General features: G+C 34.8%; 1 protein-coding gene across 13 annotated transcripts in view; it reads right to left on the bottom strand.

Moving 5' to 3' along the window:
* Positions 1 to 24,954, bottom strand: part of PCDH15 (protocadherin related 15) — a 704,528-nt gene that overhangs the window by 591,507 nt on the left and 88,067 nt on the right. The window lies entirely within an intron of this gene.

The following is a 24,954-nucleotide window of genomic DNA, read 5'->3' as shown; positions in this document are numbered from 1 at the left end:
ACTTTTGCAAAGGGTGGGGATTCCTTCTTTCTTTCTGCTGCATAGTATTCCATTGTGTAAATGTACCACATTTTTTTAATCCATTCATCTACTGATGGGCATTTAGGATGTTTCAACATTTGGCTTCTTTAAATAACACAGCTATGAACATAGAGTTGTGTAAGTTCTTTTGAATTGGTGTTTTGGGATTGTTAGGGTATATTCCTAGCAATGGAATTACTGGGTCAAAAGCAGTTCCATTTTTAGTTTTTTGAGGTAACTTACCATACTGGCTGCACCAGTCTGCATTCCCACTGACAGTGACAAGTATTCCCTTTTCTCCACATCCTCACCAGCACTTATTGTTTGTTGATTTATTATGACTGCCATTTTGGCAAGGATAAAGTGGTATTGCACTGCAGTTTTAATTTGCATCTCTCTGATGGCCAGTGATGTTGAGCACTCTTTCATATGTCTATGGGCCATCTATACCTCTTCCTTGGAGAAGTGTCTATTCAGGTCTTTTGCCCATCTTTTAATTGGATTGTTTGTCTCTCTGATGTTGAGTCTTATGTGTCATTTTTTATTTTGGAAATTGAATCCTTGCCCCATGTATCATTGGGAAATATGTTCTCCCATGCCTTGGTTCCCTTTACATTTTCATGATTTTTTTTAGCCATGCAGAGGTTTTTTAATTTGATGTAGTCCCATTTGTTTATATTTTTCCTTTATTTCCCTTGCCGTAGGAAATATATAAGCAAAAATATTGTTACATGGGATATCTGAAATTTTACTGCCTATGTTTTCTGCTAGGACATTTATGGTATCACAATTTATTTTTATGTCTTTTATCCATTTTGAGTTTATTCTTGTGTATAGTGTAAGTTTATTCTGGTGTATAGTCTCATTTTTCTCTTTTTGCATGTGTCAGTCCTGTTCTCCCAACACCATTTATTGAAGAAGCTATTTACTTCATTGTATGCTCCTGCCCCCTTTGTCAAATATTAATTGACCATAGAGACATGTGTTTATTTCTGGGCTCTCTATTCTCTTCCATTTATCTATGAGTTTGTTCTTATGCCAATACCAGATTGTTTTGACTACAGTAGCCTTATAGTATAGTTTGATATCAGGTATTGTGATCCTTCTTTCTCAAGATTGCTGAGGCTCTTCAGGGTTTTTTTTTGGTTCCATATACATTTTTGAAGTATTTGGTCTAGATCTGTGAAATATGCCGTTGGTGTTTTAATAGGAATTGTGTTGATCTATAGATTTCTTTGGATAGTATGGACATTTTAATGATGTTAACTCTTTCAATCCATGAACATGGTATATGCTTCCATTTAGTTGTATCTTCCTTAATTTCTTTCTACAGTGTTCTATAGTTTTCTGAGGATATGTCTTTAACTTCTTTGATTAAATTTATTCCTAGGCACTTTATTTATTTATTTATTTATTTATTTATTTATTTTCATTGCCATAGTGAGATTTTTATCTTAGTTTTTCTTTCCGATAGTTCATTATTGGTGTACAAAATGCTATTGATTAGTGAATAATGACTTTGTATCCCACAACTTTGCCAAATTCACTTATTCAAGTAGCAGCGGAGCCTACAGGGTTTCCTGTGTACACTATCATGCTGTCTGCGAATAATAACAGTTTTAATTCTTCTCAAACACACATAGTACATTCTAAAAGATGGACCACATGGTAGGACACAAAACAAGCCTTAACAAATTCAAGAAAATTTAAATCATATCAAAAATCTTCTCATACCACAATGGCTCAAAACTAGAAACAAATGTCAAGGAAAAAAACCTCAAAAACATTCAAATACTGGAAGCTGAATAACATGTCATTAAATCATGAATGGGTTAACAATGATATCAAGGAAGAAATCAAAAAGTTTCTGGAAACAAATGAAAATGAACACACAATAACCCAAAATGTATGGAACATAGCAAAGACAGTCCTGAGAGAGAAGTTCATAACAACACAAGGCTACCGAGAGAAGACAGAAAAATCTCAAATAAATAACCTAATCCTACATCTAAAAGAATTAGAGGAACAACAAACAAAGCCTAGAGCAAACTGAAGGAAGGGAATAATCAAGAGTAGAGCATAATGAAATGACATAGAGACTAAAAAGACAATTCAAAGGATCAATGAATCCAGGAACTGATTCTTTGAAAAGATAAACAAAATTGACAAAACATTAACCAGACCCATCAAGAGAAAAAGAGAGAGGATCCAATTAAACAAAATCAGAAATGAAAGGGGAGAAGTAACAATGGATACCACAGAAATACAAAGGATTGTAAGAAATTACTATGAACAAATATATACCAAGAAATTGGACAACCTGGGCAAAATGGATATATTTCTAGAAGCATACAATCTTCCAAAACTGAATCAGGAAGAAGCAAAAAACCTGAGAAGACCAATAACAACTCGTGAAATTGGAGCAGTAATAAAAAAACTACAGAAGCACAAAAGCCCTGGACCAGATGGCTTCACAGGCAAATTTTACCCAACATTCAAAGAAGAATTAACACCTACCTTTCTCAACCTACCCCAAAAAAGTCAAGAAGAGGTAAGACTCCCCAAACTCTTTGTTACGAGTCCAGTATTATTTTTATCCCCAAACCATGTAAAGACAACACAAAGAAAGAAAATCACAGGTCAATATCTCTGATGAACATAGATGCTAAAATCTTCAACAAAATACTAGCAAACTGGATCCAACAATACATAAAAAAGATCATACACCATGATCAAGTGGGATTTATTCCAAGGATACAAGGATAGTTTAAATGTGATACATCACATAAACAAAATGAAAGATAAAAATCACATGATCATATCATTAGATGCAGAAAAAGCATTTTATAAAATCCAGCACCCATTTATTATAAAAACACTCAGCAAAGCAGGAATAGAGGGGGCATGCCTTAACATAATAAAGCCCATATATGAAAAACCAACAGCCAACATCATATTCACTGAGCAAAAACTAAAAGTGTTTCCCTTAAGATCAGGATCAAGACAAGCTTGTCCACTTCTACCACTGTTATTCAACATAGTACTGGAGGCCCTAGCCACAGTGATCAGACACAGACAAGAGGGAAAAAATAAAAGGCATCCTAGTGTCTGGATTTAAATTATTTTTGTTCTGCCCTGGCTGGTGTGGCTTAGTGGATTGAGTACCAGTCTGTGAACCAAAAAGTCACCAGTTTGATTCCCAGTCAGGGCACGTGCCTTGGTTGGGGGCCAGGTTCCCCGTTAGGGGCACAGAGACAACCAATTAATGTTTCTCTCTCAGATTGATGTTTCCGTCCCTCTCTTTCTCCATCCTTTCCCCTCCCTCTAAAAATAAATAAATCTTTAAATAAATTCTTTTTGTTCTGGCACAGAGAATAAGAGAATCAGGGGAAAAGTGTTAATACTAGTCAAAGATCGCCCAAACAAAATTTCTCTTTCAATGCACTCTCTCAAGAACTCATCACAAATTTAAAACTTAGTGTCACCTTTGTTTCCTTCTCTTTAACCACCTTTGTCTGATCTGTCACTTAATCAATATTCATTGGATCTAATGAGGTATATGCTCAAAACTTGTATGTAACATTCCACTCTGTTTCAGTCTCACATTATCTCTCTCAATTGGATTCTTGAATAACTTTCTCCTTGGTCTTTTGCAGATCAGATTTTTCTTCCAAACACCCCTTTGAATGTGCTCTCCTCTAAATAAGTAATCCGTGTCTATGAAGGGAGGTGAGAGGAGAAGATTATGTTATATTGCTACACATTTAGAAAGAAGTTTCCCTAAGGATGTTGTATAGCCAAAGAGGTAGACTCAGACAGGTACAGTTTCCTGCATACCCAGTATGCATTTTTCTTTCCCCCCGCACTAGTATTACTTTAATTATGAAAACATGCCCAAATGAAAGATGAGAATAAAGGCCACTTACATTTTACACTCTCCCTCCACTCTCTTATTTTTCTATTTGAATTTCTTACTATGGTGTTTTCAAAACTTCTCTACAGATATCTAATGTTATTGAATTTTATGTATATATTTTTTCATAAAATATGGGAAGTTGGAAGCTGGGTTTTCTTGTTCCACGTATACATTCAATATGTAAACACAAACAAATATAATTTGTTTTGCTTGCTTTATTTATTTTTAATGAATTAATTTCAATTGTATTTTTTTCTATTACCATTTTCCCCTTTATACATTCTTTCACCTTCTCCCACCTCTCCCCCGCCACCTGCAATTACTACACTATTGTTCATGTCTATGAGACCTTTTCTTTTTTGCTTGATTCCTCTACTACCCAAACCGACCCCTAGAGCTGCCACAATTCTATACATATTGGTCTATGAAGGGTTCTTTAAAAATATGTTATGGTGATCCCAAGGTAAGTAAATGTTTATATTTTCCAAATTCTGCATACATGCATTTCCATATATAATTTTATGCTAATTGGAGTATATAATACATATTAGATTTGTTCAGCCTTAAGTGTGTTTTCTTACTGTAATCTTTTAGCTGTTTTCTCCTCCCTCCTTCTTACACTTCTCCCCTTTTTTCTGTACTCCTGCCTCCTCTGTCTTCTTCACTTTCATCTTAATTGAACTACTCTTCCCTCTGGCAACCAACATCAAATTTGGAATCAGAATTCTAAAATTCAAATTTTGAGTCCACCAGATACGTAGCCTAGAGCAAGATACCATTGACACACCTGTAAAATGAAAGATAATAGTAGTCCTTACATTATAGGATTATTGTAGTAAGAATATTTATATACAAAAGGTGCTTAATACATAGACAGGGAAAAAGAAAATTGAAGTAAGATGAACTGTTATTAGCTGTCCCCTACTTACGTTGCCAGCGTTTTGTTGTTGTTATAGTTTTCACCAGGATCACAGTATTCCAACCACACTGGTCTTCCCTCTGTCCCTTAAACAGGCCAAGCTTTTTCTTAGGGCTTTAGCACAGGTTGTCTCATTCCTTTGTCTTTCACTGTATTTAGATCTATGCACCTTTTTTCTCATCTTGCCCAGTGAAATATAAGCTCTGAGAAAGTGGAAAGCTGGGTTTTCTTATTCCACATTGTGTCTCTACTCTCTAATATCATGTATGAGACAGAGTCTCTTATTTAACATGTAGTCATAGAATAAATGCATTTTTTCATTTTCTATTTAGCTCAGAGCAATCCAGAAAAGTAGGTATTATTTCCTCAATTGCATAAATAATGAAAGCTAGGCTAAATGCTTTTTTGAAAGTTATAGTGAGCTGTTGAACTGGGCTTGAATCCAATTTTCTTTTTTGTATGTCGTGTTCTTTCCATTGTTTCTTAAATGTTATTTATATTTTTAATATATACATATTCAGCGTCTTCAATGAGATTGTAAATCTCTTCAAATTATGCATTTGACTGTTTTTAGTTTACATAACAGTACTTAGCTCACAATAAGTACACAAAAGCATTTGTTGTTGATGACTATCTCTCTTTCATGGGTTTAAGCTTTTGCCTCTTGCATGACATATATACACACACACATATATACATATGTGTGTATATATACATGTGTGTGTATATATATATGACTGTTTCTAACTTCCTATAAAATGTTACTTGTTTGTGTAGGTGCTGGTGGTTAAATTTAATTTGACAACATTTATGCAAGGAATATTGATTGCACTCTTAGGAAACATTGATGGTTCTGAAACTCAATCTATATAGCAGGTCAAAAGTGAATCACAGGCAAGGTAATAAGAGGCAGAAGACAATGGGAAGAAAATATAGTTAATACTACAGCAATTCAGGAACAGAAGGCAGCCGCTACTTGTGAGGTAGGGCAGGTGCTGTGCTGGGCCTATGATAGCCAAGGGAACTTAAGTGAGATATTTCAGCCAGAAATAGATAAGAATAGAAACAGTAGAGAAAATTTTAAAAAATCAAGAAAGCTAGCGTTTGCAATAAACTTGACTCACAGAAATGTACCGAGGTAAAAATAAACCAAGAGATCTCTGAAACTTTTATTCTAAATCAAACAAGACTGTCCCAAGCAGTATATAGCACTCTTTCAAATCATCAACCTGGCAAAGCTAGAATATGTGTGGTATTTGATATTGAATGTTAGTCCCCTATATTTATAGCTAGAGAGAAATGAAGATGAACCATGTAGAATGTGAGCAGCAGGAGGTAAAAGCTTCTTTGATCATATATATTATTTTTTTAATCAATGATTAGAGAGAGAGAGAGAGAAAGGGGGAGGGAGAGAGAGAAACATTGATTTATTCCGCTTATGTACGCATTCTTGTATGGGCCCTGATTGGGGATTAAACCTGAAACCTTGGCATATTTGGATGACACTCTAACCAAATGGACTACCTGGCCAGGCCCTTTGATCATGTATTTTAACACTTAAAGGTCTGTCTCTCTCTCTTCATTTCTACTGCAATGAATGCGGTCCAACTCCTTTTTTATTTACACCTGCATCAAAACAGAGTCTTACTGACCAGTTTCTTTGACTTAACTACAGAGGCCAATCCAAAGTCTCTGGAATTATCCTTCTAAGTGCTAAATGCCTGTGGCACTCCACCGCTAAAATCCCACCACCAGGCTTCTCTTCTGATGAAGTGCACCCAGTTCTTAGCTCTCATCACATTTATTTTGGGCCACTCATGATTCCTTACTTATTTTCTAACATTAAAATACATAGCATCACTCAGAAAGCTTATAAAAATGTCCATCTGTGAGTCTCAAATTCAAATATATGAATTTCATATTTCTGGAATGAAACTTAGCAATTTAATTTTAACACATGCCTCAGGGATATGAGCAAAAATACTATAAAGCCATTTAGAATGACCAGGTTCTCTGAAAACCACCCTATTTCATGATTATTTACCTAGAATATTTTGCCTTCCCTCTTAGTCTTTTTATCTTGGAAAGATGCTATAAATTCTTCACAATCCTGCTAAGGTATTGCCCTCCTCACCAAGCTTTTCTTTACTCCCCCTTCTCTCTACCAGATGGTTAAATAATTTCTCCTCTGTATTAATTCTGTGCCTTGTACTTACTTATCTTAATGTCTTTATATTGTCTCTTTATTGTTACCATCGCAACTAAAGTGCTCTTGAAGGATTGACATGATGTCTTAATAACTTTCTGTAGTCACAGTGCTTGGTACATGTTAAATGAGTAATAGATGATTAATTAGTCTCTTTTTTTTGTTTTGTTTTGTTTTTTATTGATTTTAGAGGGAAAGAGATGAACAGGAGTTGGAGGGCGGGGGAGCAGAGAGAGGGAGAGAGAGAAAGACAGATTGATTTGTTGTTTCACTTGTTTATGCATCCATTGTTTTCCTCTTGTATATGTCCTGACCAGAGATAAAACCTGCAATCTTAGCCAACTCCAACCAACTCTAGCCAACTGAGCTACCAGACTGGGGCCTCAGCATTTCTTATTCTAAGCCTAAGACTAAAGTGTAAGTCTTGGTTCTGTAACTTTATTTTCATCTCTGTCACATGTATCAATTTCTAATAGGGTTTTCCTAATCCTATTGTTAATTTATAGGGAGGAGAGAGGCTTGGATGTTTGGAAAGGTAGAGGTGCCATTATCTCTCCATACTATATGACTTCTGATCAAGAAAAACATAAGCCTAGTCCTCACCATCAGTAAATAAATACAGCTGGAGAAAAATCCCTTATAATAAACTAATTTATGGTATAACATAAATTATATTATAAATTATATATATATTATATATTTTTATAAATTATATAAAAAATATAACTGCGGACACTTCATTTCAAATAGGGGAGTTAACTTGGAAATTAGAAAGAGAGAGAAGGAAAGAGAAGGCTGCTTGGTGAGTTCTGGGATCACAGATATGAAGATGCCTTTTAAATGAAATGTCTACCTTTACCCCTGTTGTGTTTCCTAAATCTGGTCTTCTTTATAAAACATGTTTGGCCATGTAAAACATGCAAATATTTACAAATGATCCAGGCATATTTTCATCATATACCAGTATATTCTCCCCTCCAAACTCTATCTAGTTTGGTCATACAAATATAATTCAAATAATTTAATAGAGTTTTTATGCATATTAAAATGAGGAATGGCACTTTGTATATTTAAATTATTTTTAAGGATGTACAAAAGTAAATTGGGAAATTTGACCTACTAAAGTGCAACAAATATAAAATTCTTATTGATTTGCAAGGTATTCCTTCCATAGTAGTGATATTATTTAACATGATCATTTAGAGACAATAACAATTATTTAAAATGCATATTTGGACTACCATAAAAAAGAATTTTACTGACCCTAAATACCAGTGTGTAGCTTATATCATTGGACATTCTCTATCTTACACTGCCAATCATGCTGTTTTCTGTGTCGTATGCACAGCTCATGACTCAAATCAGCTTTTAAATATTCAATATTTATTAAATACTCAGTATTTATTATACCTTTGCTTTGGAGAATTACATTTGAGCCACTAGAGACTTGAGAGAATATTGAGGATATAACACATTAATATTTTTTCTTTAAAACATATTGAAAATATGCAGACTAGATTAAAAATAATTTAGTGGGTTGATTAATAATTAGAGGGACTATACCCTATATAATATGAATATAAAAAACTAAGTTAAGAAGAAAATATGATCACATTGAATACCTGTTGTTCAAAAATTTTAGATGAGCTGTTTGACACATTAAATAAAAATCAAATCATTTCCATGTTACATGAAACTTTATATGAGAAAATACTAATGTTTGGAATCTTTAAATTGGAGTAATATATCCCACAATGTAAAGAATGCTTAACCTCATACCTAATAATTCCTAAAATACAGCTGGAATCTTATAATAAGTGGTAATTTCTCTGCTCTAAAGTTTAAAAGTTAAAGGTTAATACATTTTAACTTAATTGAATAACAGAGTAGAAACACTCATATTTTTCAGTTGAAAATATTGTGAATTGATACTGAATTGCTTGCAAAAGCTGAACTAGAAAAACAATTTTTGCATTTGACTAAAATGAATATAAAAAATATAGCCAATTATTAACTCATTAGTATGCTGCAGCTGCATCAATACTGTCCAAGGATATGAAAAAAAAAATTTTTTAATGAATTAAGTACATTGAAGTTTCTGTTTTTATTCTAATGATTATGTATAGGTGGCAGCACATAACACTGGAAACAAATAAATATACAGACAAATACAGTAGTCCAAAACATGTTTTTTCAGTAGTCCAAAACTGATTTTTTTAAAAATGTAAAGTAATGGTTCTTCTCAAATATCCATGGGTTTTTTCTTATCAAGTACATAATTCTAATGTATGCTTTTAGAATTGCTTTTATAATTACATGGATAATAAACTACTGCTTTTCCTCATGCATATATAAAGAAATATATCAACTTGTTTGTTCCTTGTAAGAACATCTCAGTGTATTATTGGAAGCATTTTTGCACTTTATACTTCACTTGCAAAGTTCTTTAATTATCTCACAGTGTTTTGGAATCCAAAAGTGCTTTTAAGGTAAGTCTTTCACTTTTTCATTTTATGCTTAAGTAAGAATAATAAATACCATTATTTCTGCATATAATACATACATACATATATATGGATGTGTGTGTATATATATTGTATGTATATAGACATACAATATATGTGTGTATATGTGTGTATTCATATATACATGTTCCCAGCTTTCTAGACTATGACTATTTTATATAGTCAAATATATAGATATAGAATAGATAATACATATATAGATATTCTCTATATATCTATATCATATATAATATTCTATGTATATATATTCTTGATATAGATATTCTATATATAGATATAGAAATATACTCTATATCTATATCATATATATCTTATATGTCTATATCAAGGATATAGGTGTGTGTATATATATATATATATATAGACTAGTATATATAGAGACTAGTATTGCCTTCTAGCCTGTATAGACTATTATAACTATATTTGCCTTCTATCCTATATACAGTATTCCATATATATGCATTCCATCCTGTCATTCCCTGAGGATGGATTTTTATTTACAGGCAAACTGAATTCTGTCTATTTACAGGGGAGTCTCCTTGTTTCCTAACCACTGTTAATACAAATACAACTGTATGTCTCTCTTGTATTAAAATTCACAGAAGACATTTCTCTGCATATGAAGGTCTGTCCAGAAAAAGTCTAGCCATTGTTAAAATAAGGAGAATGGTTTGTGCACCATTGATGTAACCTGGCAGCAAAGGAGAGTGGACTGGGACACGCATGTGTGAAAAATGAAAACTTCACTTTACTAGTCTGTGGGGATGGTAGACACCCTTGAGTAAGCACATGTACAGTGTGGCTATTGCATTCAAAATGATTGAGCAACTAGAGCAACGAATCTGCATGAAATTTTGCATTGAGCTTGAACATTCCTCCATGGAAACTATCCAGATGACTCAAACGGCCGCAGCAGCGGGCAACTGGTGATTGGCAGCTTCATTAAGACAACACGCTTGCTCAGGCATCATGTCTCATGCAGAGTTTTTGGTGAAACATTAAATTACTCAGGTGACTCAGCCCTTCTACAGCCAAGATTTGGTGGCTTGTGACTTCAGGCTTTCTTTCCCCAAAAACTAAAATCAACCCATGAAAGGGAAGAGATTTCAGACTATTGATGAGATTTAGGATAATACCACACGGCAGCTGACGGTGATTAGAACTGTGTGAGGTCCCAAATGCCTACTTTGAAGGAGACTGAGGTGTCATTGTCATATATACAATGTTTTTTGTATATTGCATCTTCTTCAATAAATGTCTCTATTTTTCATTATACATGGCTAGGTACCTTCCAGACAGAACTTGTATATCAAGAATATTCATGCTATCCCTGAATGACTATGTCACAGAATAAAAGGTACATCTTCCCAGAACCCTCATTGTAACCAATAGTCAGTTATTTAAAAATTATATGAAATTAAAGACAGACACGCCATGGAGGGCAATGCTAAATTCACGTTAATACTTAAATACAACACAGCACCTCAAAAATATTAATTTAAGCTGAATGCTTTCATAAAACTGATGTCCAAAAGATAATCTCTGAAGCCTTCTAAAAAAAAGCAGATATGTCATCACAGGCTTGTCTACACAGTTTCTTATCAATATTTCACTCACATGCAATGATAAAGATAATATATGCAAAATAAGGATTTCCAACCAGAGAAATACATAAAGTTGGTAGTTTCATTAGGATTTTATGAGTCATCAATAATTATTTCATTCAATTTCAAATTGCTGGTATTTGGTCCCTTCGAAGTCAAATATAATTTTAGTTGTTTTGCCTTGACTGGAAAAAAGAACAAAAACACGGACAATTAGTTGAATACAGTGACGAATGAAAAAGTATGGGGAAAAAAATGATGTTTTCTGAGAATTAGGCTTTTTGAAATAGACTGAAATGAAACTGAAATAATTACTTCTGGGACTCAATAGATTCTAAAAAACAAATGGTATCAACGGACAAAAACCTAATCATTGTGAAACATCATTTGAGAGACATAAAGATCAAGGTGTCAAAAGAATGTTCAACTAATACAAATAAAACATTTTCTTTCTTTCCATTATTGAATTTATTGGGGCGACATTGGTTAATACAATTATACAGGTTTCAGGTGTACAATTCTATTATACACCATCTGTATATTGTACTGTGTTCACTACCCCAAGCCAAGTTTCCTTTAACATTTAACCCCCCTTTACCCTCTTCTACCTCCTCCCTCATTCCCCTTTCCTTCTAGTAATCAAGATTCTCTTTCATATTCGCTACTCATCACAGGAAGAAAATCTAAGCAGAGGTATAAACTGATCCTTAGTAATACAAATACTATATTGCAAATACTTTCTTTCTACAGTAGTACTGTAAAAAGAAAAACTTTGCACATAACAGTGTTCCATGAAGTATATTCACACAAAGAAATCTAAAACTGTTTCTAAGGTTTGGAACAAACTATCGAGATTAGCATTTAAATTATTCACTTTGTTTTTAATTCATTTATAATCTTTAGTTTGACTGGTGCCAACAAGGGTCCTCACAGGCCTAAAAAAACTTTTAAGAATAGTAAATCAATCTACAGCTTATTGATAAGATGCTACTTCCTCACTAATAAGGCCCACACCCTGCCTATCCTAAGTATTGAGATAAATCCAAGCACATTAATCAACGCTTTCAACAAAACATGCTTCTTTAAAGATGACCCTGTTATTAAGCAGAATGAAAATAGTTGAGAGGATTTCTCAGAAATGTGAATCCTATAGCACTGAATTTTCCTTTCTGAAGACATTGTAATATAACAAAAAGATCAGTGGTTATAATTTTGATGGCACCACACTATCAAAAGCTTAGACACTCAGTAGCAATTTGTGACTGAAAACAGTCATCTTCACACTGACCTTTGGAATGGCTGCACTAATCCTCTATTATGTGTTAAATGAGGCAGTGATACCACCAAGCCAAATTGCATTAGTTAATGTATTTTCTGGTGTTCTGTTTTTCAATGGAGCACATTTTTTTCAAATGATAAAATGATCTAAGATTATAAATATCCATACACACATAGTTGTCTATTCAAATTTTGAATTATACAAATTAGGACACTGAGTGAGGAATTGGAAGAATTATTCTTAGTAAATTATAGTTTGCTAGTTGAAATCACTATCAAATGATTCGTTACCAAATCAATAAAAAAAATTCTGACTCATCTGCATATATTCAATCAACATCCATCTTCTCTATTACTTCAACCACATTTGTTACCTTTCGTTTTCCCTCGCTAACTTTTTACCATATCTTAAACTTACCGGCAATACTCTTCCTTGGAGCCTTTGAACCGTTTTTCTTCCATCTGTAATGTGTACATTTTCTAGCTAAATTCACAACTCACATCTTCAGTCCTAATTTTGCACTGAATTCTGCTCGCATGAGATCTCAGAGAAACATCCTCTACCTGAAACAGCACCCCTGCCTCCCCACTTGCTCATCACTCCTTTTTTCCTCGCTCTCCTTTACTTTTCTTCACTAGAGGCCCTGCCTCTGCCTCCAGATGGCAAGGAGCTATGCCTATTTTCTTTCCAATGCATCCTTAATTCTTAGAATAGGGACTCACACAATGTAAAGTGTCAGCAAGCATATCTCAAAGAAATGACTAAATAAATGATTAAATAATTGCTTGGCTAATTGAAATAACAGCAACAAAAACAATTATGTGGGTGTGTTAAAGGTGGTTTCCAGTAAGGAATGAGAGAATCATAATCAGGTGGTTTCCATTTACCTTTTATTCCAGCTGTTTTATTGTAAAGCAGAAAACAGAAACTGGGGAAGATGATTTTCTAGTCAACCTTGATTGGTAGTTATTCTTTTTTTCCTTAAAACCATTTTACCATGCAACCTTCTCAATGAGCACAAGTCTGACTACTCAAATCACTGTTTTGTACACTTGTAAATCTTCAAAAGCAAACAAAGAAGGAGAAAAATACCAGCAAGAACAAGATTAGGTAAAAAAAATATATATGTAGTTTAATGTTATAATGGAAAGAGCCTTGTTTTCTTGGTGCCTTGAGTTAAGGAGAGTTCTATGTTAACCAGCCAGCACTTAAGACTTGAGAAACAAGAATTATTGACTGGCAAAAAGCAGACTCTAGAAAACAAAAATGAAGACAAATACTAAAAACACCTTGCCGCTGGTCACCAGAGGTTGACAAGAAAGCACCTTTAGCATATTATCATATCTCCACATTCTGTTTAATATCCATTTGTATGTAAACCAAGCTGAGTATACTTTCAGAGTGCATAGCTATGACAATTCTTCAAACCTTTTATTATTGAGGGCAATGAAGAGATCCACTTTCATTTGTTCTAAGGAATAAGCATGCACCATTTGCTTAAACTACGCCACCTGATAGGAATATAAACATATACTTCACAGTTTTAGAAAGTAGCTATAGATGAAATGATACCAAGTACTTTCATATTTATTAATCCACATAGCACATTTGTAAGCATATTTAATTTAATTACATTGGTAATCAGTTAGAAATATGTGGCATTTGACCATTTGTTTTGAACACTGTTGTAGTGTTGAGAATCGTCCAGCCTGGTTTCAGGGACTGTAACCTCACCAGTAGGCGAGAGGTCCCCAAGGCTGGAGCTGAGCAAGGAGCCCTTGGGAAAATAGGCCACTGAGGAGGCAAAACCCGTCCCCCTCACATCACCCTGCTTGGCCCTGGAGGATGGCTGGTTAGTCAATGACGGGTAAGACTCCTCGATGGCAGGGGCAACCTAAGACAGGCACAGTCACATAGGAGCCATCAGGGAAGGCCTTGGGGGACATGGAGAAGGGGAAAAAGACCCTCACCCCTTGGCTTTGATATGGCCGGAGTCCTCATTCTATCTGACAGAAGTCTCCTTATCTGTTGGCGTCTCTGCCCTGCCTGCCTGGCTCAGGCTTGAAACAATACTAAAGGCAGGTACAGCCCTAAACAGGATCGGGCAGTTCCCAGGGACAATTAGGCCTGGAAAAGGAATGCATTATATCCTATGAACCTTACTTTGCTAAGAATGCAAAGTACTCATTAACTCAAGTTAATAAGTACTGATGTTTAGGGTTGAGCATAGAATATGATCAATTTCCCAGGTTTCAGGCCTGAGTGGGTGCCACTCTGACCTGAGGAAAATGTCTCATGTTCCTTCAATTGTTATCTATGGCCTATGTTTGTTTTCTGTAAACATAGCCTTTTGACATTGATTGATGAGCTTTACATCCATGCTGCATACCCCTGCATATATGGTTCTCAATAAAAGCCATTTCAAGAGAAGGGCTCAGAGGCCTCCTCCACTAGAGGGAAGTGTCACCCCCTTCCTCTGCTGGACTGAGAAAGGTGTCTGGGATGACTTATTTTATTTCCCCACCTGTGATGACCTGGAATGTATTCTGTGGGACAGATTCTGCCTTCTACCTCATTATAGGAGGCATTTTAAGTTCAAGAAAGTATCGAAGGACCTGGGGATTACTGTTTTCATCCAGTAATTACTAAGGCCTTTACACTGCTGATTATTCAAAAGTTATAGTGGCCCATTTCAGATTTCCAGTGTCCTAACAGAGAAGAAAACTCTTAGCCCTACAGCTTCAGCAAGAAAGATCGATAATCTAGCAGCCAATATTTGATCATGAGGAGCAGAAGTGATAATGATAGAACCATTTGTACTAAAAAGGCATTTTGAGAAAGACAGTCTTTGGGGGCAGGGGAATGATAGAATCTAAAGACTGAAGAGAGCATTTAGAGGATGTGCAGATGTAGACATTGATTAAGAAAGATTCTGGCAAAACAAATTCTCAGGAGCTTTATTCTAAGGCCAGTAATTGAAGTTTGATGCTTCTTCCATCCATAAGTTCTTAAATAATTTTCATCAGGGACTTACTCCCCAACTAAATTCCAAAATTACTTAACCTAAGAGCAAACACTGTTGGATATGAAAAAAAAAAAAAAAATTAAAAAAATATAAAAAAATCAAAGCCAACACCCCTCCTAAAAATTTGTCTTCCTATGGATCCTCCACTCCCCCATTTGGAAGAATATTTGTCTTTCACATCATCCTAATTCACTTCTATCGTTCTTGCTGCCTGAATTGGAAGTCAAAATGCTGGTGATGTGTGGGCCACATGAGACACAGAGATATGTCGTGTTTGGCTTGTAAAAAGAAACAAAATTTAAATTAGAATGACTCATCTTTAATATATAGAATTTCCTATTATTCAGACAAAATTATGGGATTTTCTTTTCTATTCAATACATGGCTATAAATGAATAGAAGCTAATAGTCCTTCCCTCCTTTTTACTGCCCTCCAAGATCCATGGTCCATGTTCCAACAGTCTGTGCAAATGAAATCAATACTAGCTTCAGTCGTTTGCCTTAGTAGCTTATGATTTAGTTATTATCCCTATAGAAAAAAATTGTTTATTATAACATCATTTATGATTAAATGTCTTTGTGTTTGTGACAATTTAATTCTATATAATTCAGATTTATTCCTATTAGACATAAGATTACAATATAGGATTTAAACAAAAATAAAATGTACGATTAGAATAGAATGTCTTTTCTTAAATATGTTTTTAATTTGTTAGAAACCAGGGTTTATTTTGCATGACTGGATCTTTTTGTTATTGTTAATAACATTGGCATTCTGAAATTTAAACAGTAAATGCAGGGTCACTAACTTTTAGAGTTGTATAAAATGCCCTAGCTTGATGGCTTTTTTCCTTCTATCTGCTTTGTCAATTTTTCTTGCTCCTTGTTTTATGATCATTTCATTAGCCCCAGCAATCTCATTACATATTGGGTGCTATTTAGTAAACATAAGAGAAAAAGGATATCATAAATTAAATATACGATTACATGTCAATAAAATTCTAGATGACTTGAGGATATTAAGTACCAACCTATTTTGTTAATGCTTAGAAACTTTTCTATTTACTTATCAATTCAGAGTTATACATTCAGAAGATTATAGCTGCTGACCTTTTTAGAAAATGAATCTTTGGCACAAATGAAAAGAAGCAGAATGTATCCTTGCACATATAGCTTCAACAGTAATGTGCAGAGCTAAATTGTTTTCCACTGTGATAGTCGTCTTACAGTTACAGTATTAAATTTAAAACATATGAAGAATGGACATTACTTTTTTTTCATCAACTAAGGTCTAATATTGGCAGATTTGGGACAGTATCATTTAACTCCTTCATAACATTGAAAAATTATATTTCCTCATCAATGCGTATAGCTTTCACTGAAAATAACCCAACATGACTTGATGATGACTTGGAAAAGTAAAAAATACAATGACAAAAAAATTTGGAATCATGATTTTTCTGCTATGCAACATCCATAAGCAATCCAGCCAGAAGGACACTAATGTCTCATAATAAGGTTTAATATTTTGGCAGTTAGAATCAAGTTAGTATGTTATAAAATCTAAAACGAAAAGAATATACAATATTTTTTTAGTTAGCAAAAAACTGCCATATTTAGCAAAAGATCATTTACTTGATATCAGCACTGATAATCTTATATAATCTTGAAAAAGGATTATTTAAAATAAAAAAATTAAGACTAATATTAAAATGTGTTTCAATATTTTATAAACTTATATAGTCATCTATTAATTTACCTTACTCTTTATAGAACTTCTATTAGAGTTGCAGTAGTCTACTGCATAAAATCATATTTTATTTTATTCATCTTAAATTTTCCTTTTAATTTATCCACTTTTCACATGTAGAGGTATTCTGAGATTTGTTAATGAAAGCCATCAAAGAAAGGGACAAATGCTATTTACCTTAGCAATGAGACAATAACACAGAATGGAGGTGAGACAAAAGTGCTCATAGAAAGTAATTGTTAAAATCAAACACTTAGAACTATCCTTCCCATAAGAAATATATACCAGATTTACCTCTCTCTTTTATTTTTATGAGTAATGTTCTGTAATTTTTCAAAAACTTAATATCTAAGATTATATCTTGTCTTTCATATTTGATTTAATACGTAAATTATGTAGGGCACACTTAATTATGTGCCTTGTTTGAAATAACCAGAATCATAAAATGAGAGAGTGATAGAGAGAGAGAATGAAACTCAAGAGTCTTGAATAGGTGTTCTAGTTTAGACACCTTGAAGAAAACAAGAAGCATGGCCTAAAGACCAGCCCAAATACGAATTTCAACCTTTAATAATATTTCTTTCAAGCATTTACATAAGTCAAGGACTCTGTCTATGGCAACTATTATTGAAACATTTTTCCATCTGCTATATTCCTAGCACCTTTAACCTCTTGGTCATACCCTCAACATTTTCACTTTACCCTAGAGGAATACTGTCACCCAGGTTGCCTGACACTTGCCTACTTAATTCCTCAGTTCCCTCTTTTGTCAACATCTGATGTAGTCTTATATCTGAGGTTCTAGTGGCCTTCTGAGCTATTCTGTGGTCAGTCTATGTCTACCCTGATTGCTCTTCTTGCAAAATGTTCAGCCACTTTAAACCTTACTTTTTTTAGGGAATGAAAAAGAAGAATGAAGATAAATAAACAAAAAGGGGAGGATTGTGAAAACTGGTACTTAAAAAAATTGTATCACATCACACACTTTGTTTGAACCATGGGAATATTCATGAAGACATGTTGGTTATTTAAAGTTATTCTTTCCATGAGTACAAGGCCTCTTTTACCAGCACTGTGTGCCACTCTACTTGGGACTCCTTGGAGGCCAGCAGGGCAGTTTGGCGAACTCCTTACTGTAAACTGGAGAGATAAATAATTGGCAACTATAAAGAATAAAAAACATCAACATAAAAGTTTAATGTTCTTCTCTGCCAAGCCTAGTGATTTTGACAATGGTAGGAAAAGGCTGCCAGAAACAACTTCTAAATGTCCCTTAATAACTGTTTTAAATGAAGATCCAATCTCTACATACCTCCCTTCCTGCTCCTAGCTATGTGCTTATGTTAACCATAAGCTAACATAGCTTATGGCTAAGCTAACATAGCTTATGGCTAAGCTATGTGCTTAAACCGTTCCTGGGCAAGGAATGACCAAACGAGTGCAGTTTCTTTATATGGTCTCCTCTGTCTCCCTGGGAGCACGTAAGGAAAGGTCTATAATACTCATCTCGGTTCTCACTTTGGCTTTGAAAATTGCCCTGACAAAGATGGGAAAACATTTTTATTGAATCAGCTGTGTCATCCTTTATTGGCAGCTGCCTTCACATTGTGAAGATATTCAGTGTCATCTTTCCTTTCTCAAATTTGCTGTGAGTTCACAATACCTTTTTAACTTTACATATCCATAAAGGACATTTAGAATGGACCCTCTAATCTCTCACATAGATAGCAATATCCTTTTACCTCTGAACCCGTCCAATTTTGTATAATCATATTGTTATGTTCAATCCATAACTTAAAAAATGTCTGGTTCCCTTGACTCAACACTGTCTATGTATTTATCCAATTTCTGAGAATTAGTCTGAACCACTCGTTCCCAAGCCTGTTTGAATGCCATTCCATAATTGTTGTAAAGCAGCCAGGGCTCTGATTTGGCAGGCACTCAGAGCAAGCTTTAAATAGTTCCAGCATAGCTACTCCTGGCCTCACTCCTCCCAGTAAGGACTCAATGTCATAAGCTACTCAGAATCCGTGAAACTAGAACATATATTTCCAGAAAGATTATTTTAAGACTTCATTTCTTAGAGAAGTTTTAGGTTCACTACAAAAATGAGAGGAAGATACCAAGACTTTTCATATACACTTTGTCCCCACATATATGTAGTCTCCCCCATTATCAACACCACTCACTATAGCTGTGCATTTGGGTTGACAATGTAGGTTGACCCTACATTGACATATCATAATCACTCAAAGTCTAGAGTTTACCTTAGATTTCACTCTTGGTATTATACATGCAATGGGTTTTGCACAGGTATAATGACATAGCCATCATTTGAATACAGGGTATTTTCTCTGCCCTAGAAATCCTCTGTCTACTCATTTTTTTTCCCAGCAACTACTGATTTTTTTTTAATTTACCCATCATTTTCCTTTTACCAGAGTATCATATAGTGGGATTAAACAGTATATAAGAGTATGTAGCCTTTTCAGATTGGCTTCTTTCACTTGGTAATTAGATATTTAAGGTTCTTCCATGTCTTTTCATTGGTTGGTAGCTCATTTCTTTCTAGCACTGAATTTGTCTGGATGTACTATATTTTATTTATCCTTTCACTTACTGAAAGACATCTTGTTTGCTTCCAATTTTTGGTACTTATGGATTAAGTTGCCATACACATCCATGTTCAGGATTTGGATATATGCATGTTTTCCAGAAAGAATTTTTTAGAAATCCTCATGTTATTAAATGAGATGATGTGTTCTAAGTCTATTTCTCTGTATACATTCTCCTTTCTAAATGTAATTATGCACTAAACATGTTCTATATACTAGCCCAAGAGCTTTTTGGTAGTTGTCAGGAACCAAAGTGTGTCTTTTTATGTGTTGAATTTGTGTCCTTACAACATAAACTTGATTTCTCTGTAGATGTAATGAAAATGACTCAAGACATGGCTTGCCTCTTTGCACAACCACAACAATATTACAGCTAAGATATAGATCAATCGTCTCTCAGAACCATCAGAAATCAAGTTGAATGGAAGTCTGACAACTTTTGAATGAAAGAAACCACATCCACCCAGACTGGTAGGAGGGGTACAGACATGGACTGGGCTGGCCCCTCACCCATGTGTGGTAGATAAAAATTTGGGAGGGATATCTTGGGAGCAAGGGGTCCCAGCCCCACACCAGGCCACCCAGCACAGAGTTTCAGTGTCTGGAAGATAAGTCTCTAAGACTTCTGGCTGGCAGTGGGGATTGAGTCAGTGGAAGAAACTTCTGGAGCCCCAAGCAGTTCCTCTTAAAGAACCTATACACAGACACACCTACTCAGACACATCCCCTCTGAGTTCTAGGACCAGGGAGAAGATTGAATGCCCCCAGTGACATAATGGAAGAAACAGAGGTGTTTGGCATCACGGGGAGTGGAGGCCATTGTCTCTTTTCTAAACCCTCCCTCCACAGAGCCAGCAAGCTGCTGCCATATCTGAGACTCTATCAACCTGGCTAACACTGTTTAACCCACCTTGAAGATCCCCAGAGACTCCACCCCACCCAACTTATAGGCCACACAAACTGCTGTTACAAATGAAGGGCTAGTCTTGGTTCACACTTCACAACTTCCTAATTCCTCTCAAATAAACAACAGCTGGTCTCAGTGAGCACCAGGCCAAACACTAGCAGCAGCCAGTGTAGTTTGGCTTTGCCTGGGAATCTCCAAGCTGAGCACAAGGGGTAGACACCTCAGATTGCTTGATAGCTCAGGCAGGGTGGCCCCAGGCAAAACATAGGTAGGGGCTGACTTTGGCCTGCATCACCCAGGAAAGCCCAGGGCCTTGCACCCAGTGAAGCTACAAACCGTGTCAGAAAACCACCACCATGCCCCTGCACAGCTGATCCTCCATGGAGGGTGGAAGTTGATGGCAAAAAGTCATAGCCAGTCCTTGCAATTGACTGGCCTGGGTATATCCCTCCCATTGATCTGTCAACATCAACCAAGGCTCAACTACAAGAGGAGGGTATACTCAGCCCACACGAATGGTGTATCTCAGGTACCCAGTTTGGGTGATAGGGGAGGTTGTGTCACTGGGTCCTACAGTACACCCACTATATTAGGTCACACTACCAAGCCACAGAGTCAAAGTAACTCTACATAATACACAGAAACAAACACAGGGAGACTGCCAACAAGGAGACAAAGAAACAGCCCAAATGAAAGAACAGATCAGAACTCCAGGAAAAAAGTTAAATGAAATGAAGATAAGCAATCTATCAGATGTAGAGTTCAAAACACTGGTTATAAGGATGTTCAAGAAACTTATTGAGGACCTCAGCAGCGTAAAAAAAAAAAAAAAGATCCAGTCATAAATGAAGATCTAGATCCAGTTAAATAAAGAATACACTACTTGAAATAAAGAACAATTTACAGGGAAACAACAGGAGAGCGGATATCAGTGATTTGGAACATATAAAAGCAAAAAAACAACCAGTCAGAATAACTAGAAGAAAAAGGATCCAAAAAAGAAAAAATGAGAATAGTATAAGCAGACTCTGGGACAACTTTAAGAGCTCCAGCATTTGTTTCATAAGAGTGCGAGAAGAAGAGAAAGAGCAAGAAATTGGAAATCTATTTGAAAAAAATAATGAAAGAAAACTTCCCTGATTTGTTGAAGGAGATAGACATGCAAGTCCAGGAAGCATGGAGAGTCCCAAAAAGATGGATGCAAAGAGACCCACTCCAAGATACATCATAATTAAAGTGCCAAAGGTTAAAGATAAAGAGAGAATCTTAAAAACAGAAAAAGAAAAGAAGTTAGTTACCTACAGGTGAGTTCCCATAAGACAGTCTTGTCTGCTGATTTCTCAAAACAAACTTCGCAGGCTAGAAGGGATTGGCAGGAGATATTCAAAGTCATGACATCAGGGATCTATAGCTAAGATTGCTCTACCCACCAAAGCTATCATTTAGAATCAAATGGCAGATAAAGAGCTTCCCAAACTAGGAAAGGAGTTCATCATCGCAAAACCATTATCATATGACATGTTAAAGGGACTTATTTAAACAAAGATCAAAACTATGAACAATAAAATGTCAATAAATACATACGTGTCAACAACTGAATTTTAAAACAAACTAAATAAATGAGATGAACAGAGACAGAGTGGATATGGAAAGCATTTTGATGGTTGCCAAGTGGGAGGGGTATAGAAGGAATGGGTGAAGAGATGAGGGGATTAAGAAGTATAAATAGGTAGTTACAAAACAGCCATGGGGGTGTAAAGTACAGTACAGGAAATGGAGTAGCCAAAGAACTTATACACATGACCCATGGACATGAACAATGGCAGGTGGACTGCCTGAGGGAGTGCAGGAGCTGGGTGGAGAGGAACAAAGGGGGAAAATTGGGACAACTGTAATAACATAATAGATAAATTATAATTTATTAAAAAAATGAGCCCTGGCTGTCATGTCTCAGTGGACTGAGTGCCAGCCTGTGAACCAAAAGGTCACCAGTTCGATTCCCGGTCAGGGCACATGCCTGGGTTGTGGGCTGGGTCCCCATTGGGGGCACTCGAGAGGCAATACACATTGATGTTTCTCTCCCTCTCTATCTCCCTTCCCTTCTCTCTAAAAATAAATAAATAAGATGTTTTTTAAAAAAAGAAAATGAACTCCTTGTTGAGACCAAGGGTGCTATAATGAATCTGTTCTCAATATGCCTCTGAGGAAAATGAGCAATGAGGGGAAAATTCTAACAGGACCAAGGATAGTAAATCTAATCAGACCCAGGAGTTTATGAATCTCCACCTCTTAATTGTTTAACTCTTTCAAATATTTACAAATATGCAAATACGTTTAGCATACATATTCACAAAAAGAGAGATTATTTCCATCCAACAGGGTATAAAAATTGTGAAAGATGCATAGGCATGTGACAAGTAATGGACATTCCATAAATGTACCTCAATGATTTCTATAAGAAAATTAAGTGTGTGTGTGTATATATATATATCTGAGTTTTTTAAAAGCTATAAATTAGTAGAGGATGTATTTACCAATAAGATTGTTTATCAGTAAACACCAATAACATATGGCAAAGGCAAGTTGACACCCAGTAAACTTACTAGTTAAGCTTAATAAAGTATTTGCTATGCCCTACTTGTAAGAAGCCCTGGAACCTTTAGAAATGAGTGCTTATTATACTGGTAGACTACAAAACCCACATGTTTTATTACTACCATTTAAAATGCAGGGAAAGGAAATTAAGAGAGTTTAAAAGTAAGACTAGAATTAATGATCTTATTAAGAAGTTTCTTAGATTGCCTAAAAAATTATATAAAAACATTTTCATGTATTGTTTCCTTTAGACTTTTAAGATAAGGGTGATTACGCACTACATTATAATATCTGGCAGAGGTTCATTTTATCACCTTATAACAGAAATTTAATGTAAAAGAAAAATGTAAACCATTTAGTCTCTGAATTGGTTATTTATATTTTTTGCAGTGATACTCAAATAACTTTGGCAGCATTCTGAGGAGTTAGCAGTTTCTTCAAAATATGCCAATGAAAGAGCACATGACTGCACTGTATCCTGTCATATTCTTCTAAAACTAAAACTGAGCTTTCACGTGCCACTATACAGGCAACGTCTTTGCAGAGTGCCTGAGATCCTTTGAAAACTGGGATCTAATCCACGTAACAGGAGACATAATATCATCATAACCGTGGCTATAACTACCAGGTTGGCAGAACAAGTTCCATATAGAATCACACATGAAAACAAAATTATTTAGTTAAATTCAATGTTTTAGCTCAGCTCAGATTATGTGTTCAAGGGAATTGGTGAACAATAAAAATAAAACATAGTTTGGTCTCCTGTCCTTTTTAAAAAAAATTCTCTTGTTTGAAAAGCAAACCATTTTCAATGTAGAACATTTAGAGAATATAGATTTGTTCACAGGAAAATATTTAACCATAAATAAACCATAATTGTACATGTGAGGCAGAAAATTTTTTCCAGTATGATATTTTTATATATTTCCTTTTCTGCAGACACATATAGAGTTTATTTCCAATTGGCTCAATAGATGCTTAATAGACAGTGACATTTTAAAAATGATTTTAAAAAAACTAAAATTTTTGTGATTTTTTTAAGTGTTGCTAGATTTTAGTATAATATTTAAATTTGTTTAAATAGAGTCCAGCAAAGCTGTAGATACTTTTCACCTATTCCAAAGGTTGTGAAGAAAAATAAAGTTTATGCCTTTAAGGAGTAAAAAGTAAGTAAAAGTAAGGTTTCTAGTGGTAAACAATAACTCCATAATGAAATGAATAATGCAGATATTATGTATATTATAGAAGTTTTCAAAATATACGTAGATTGAATTCTATGAAAAATTATGTTCTTTTATATTTGGTAATTCTTTTTAAAAATATATAAATTTTGAAAACACAATGCTTAGAATAGACAGAAATTACAAATCAAACAAGAGGAATTAAAAGTCCATTTTAGAATTAGTAGAGAAAATAAGCTACAGAGCACATTCCTATAATTATAATAGTTTGAATTAGAAACTAGCACTCAAAAGAATTGTTATTTCATGGCTACCAAATACAGGATAATCTTTAAATATTTATATATTAAAGTTTAGAGATGCTAAAAGGGTATTGTGAAAAAGGTACTAATTATATATATTTTTGTTTTG

Source organism: Pteronotus mesoamericanus, unplaced genomic scaffold (genome assembly GCF_021234165.1).
Source record: "Pteronotus mesoamericanus isolate MK-2021 breed Mesoamerican mustached bat unplaced genomic scaffold, CSHL_Meso_final contig_24, whole genome shotgun sequence".
Lineage (NCBI taxonomy): Eukaryota > Metazoa > Chordata > Mammalia > Chiroptera > Mormoopidae > Pteronotus > Pteronotus mesoamericanus.
The sequence above is the reverse complement of the archived record's forward strand: the minus strand, read 5'-3'. Positions and strand labels throughout refer to the sequence as shown.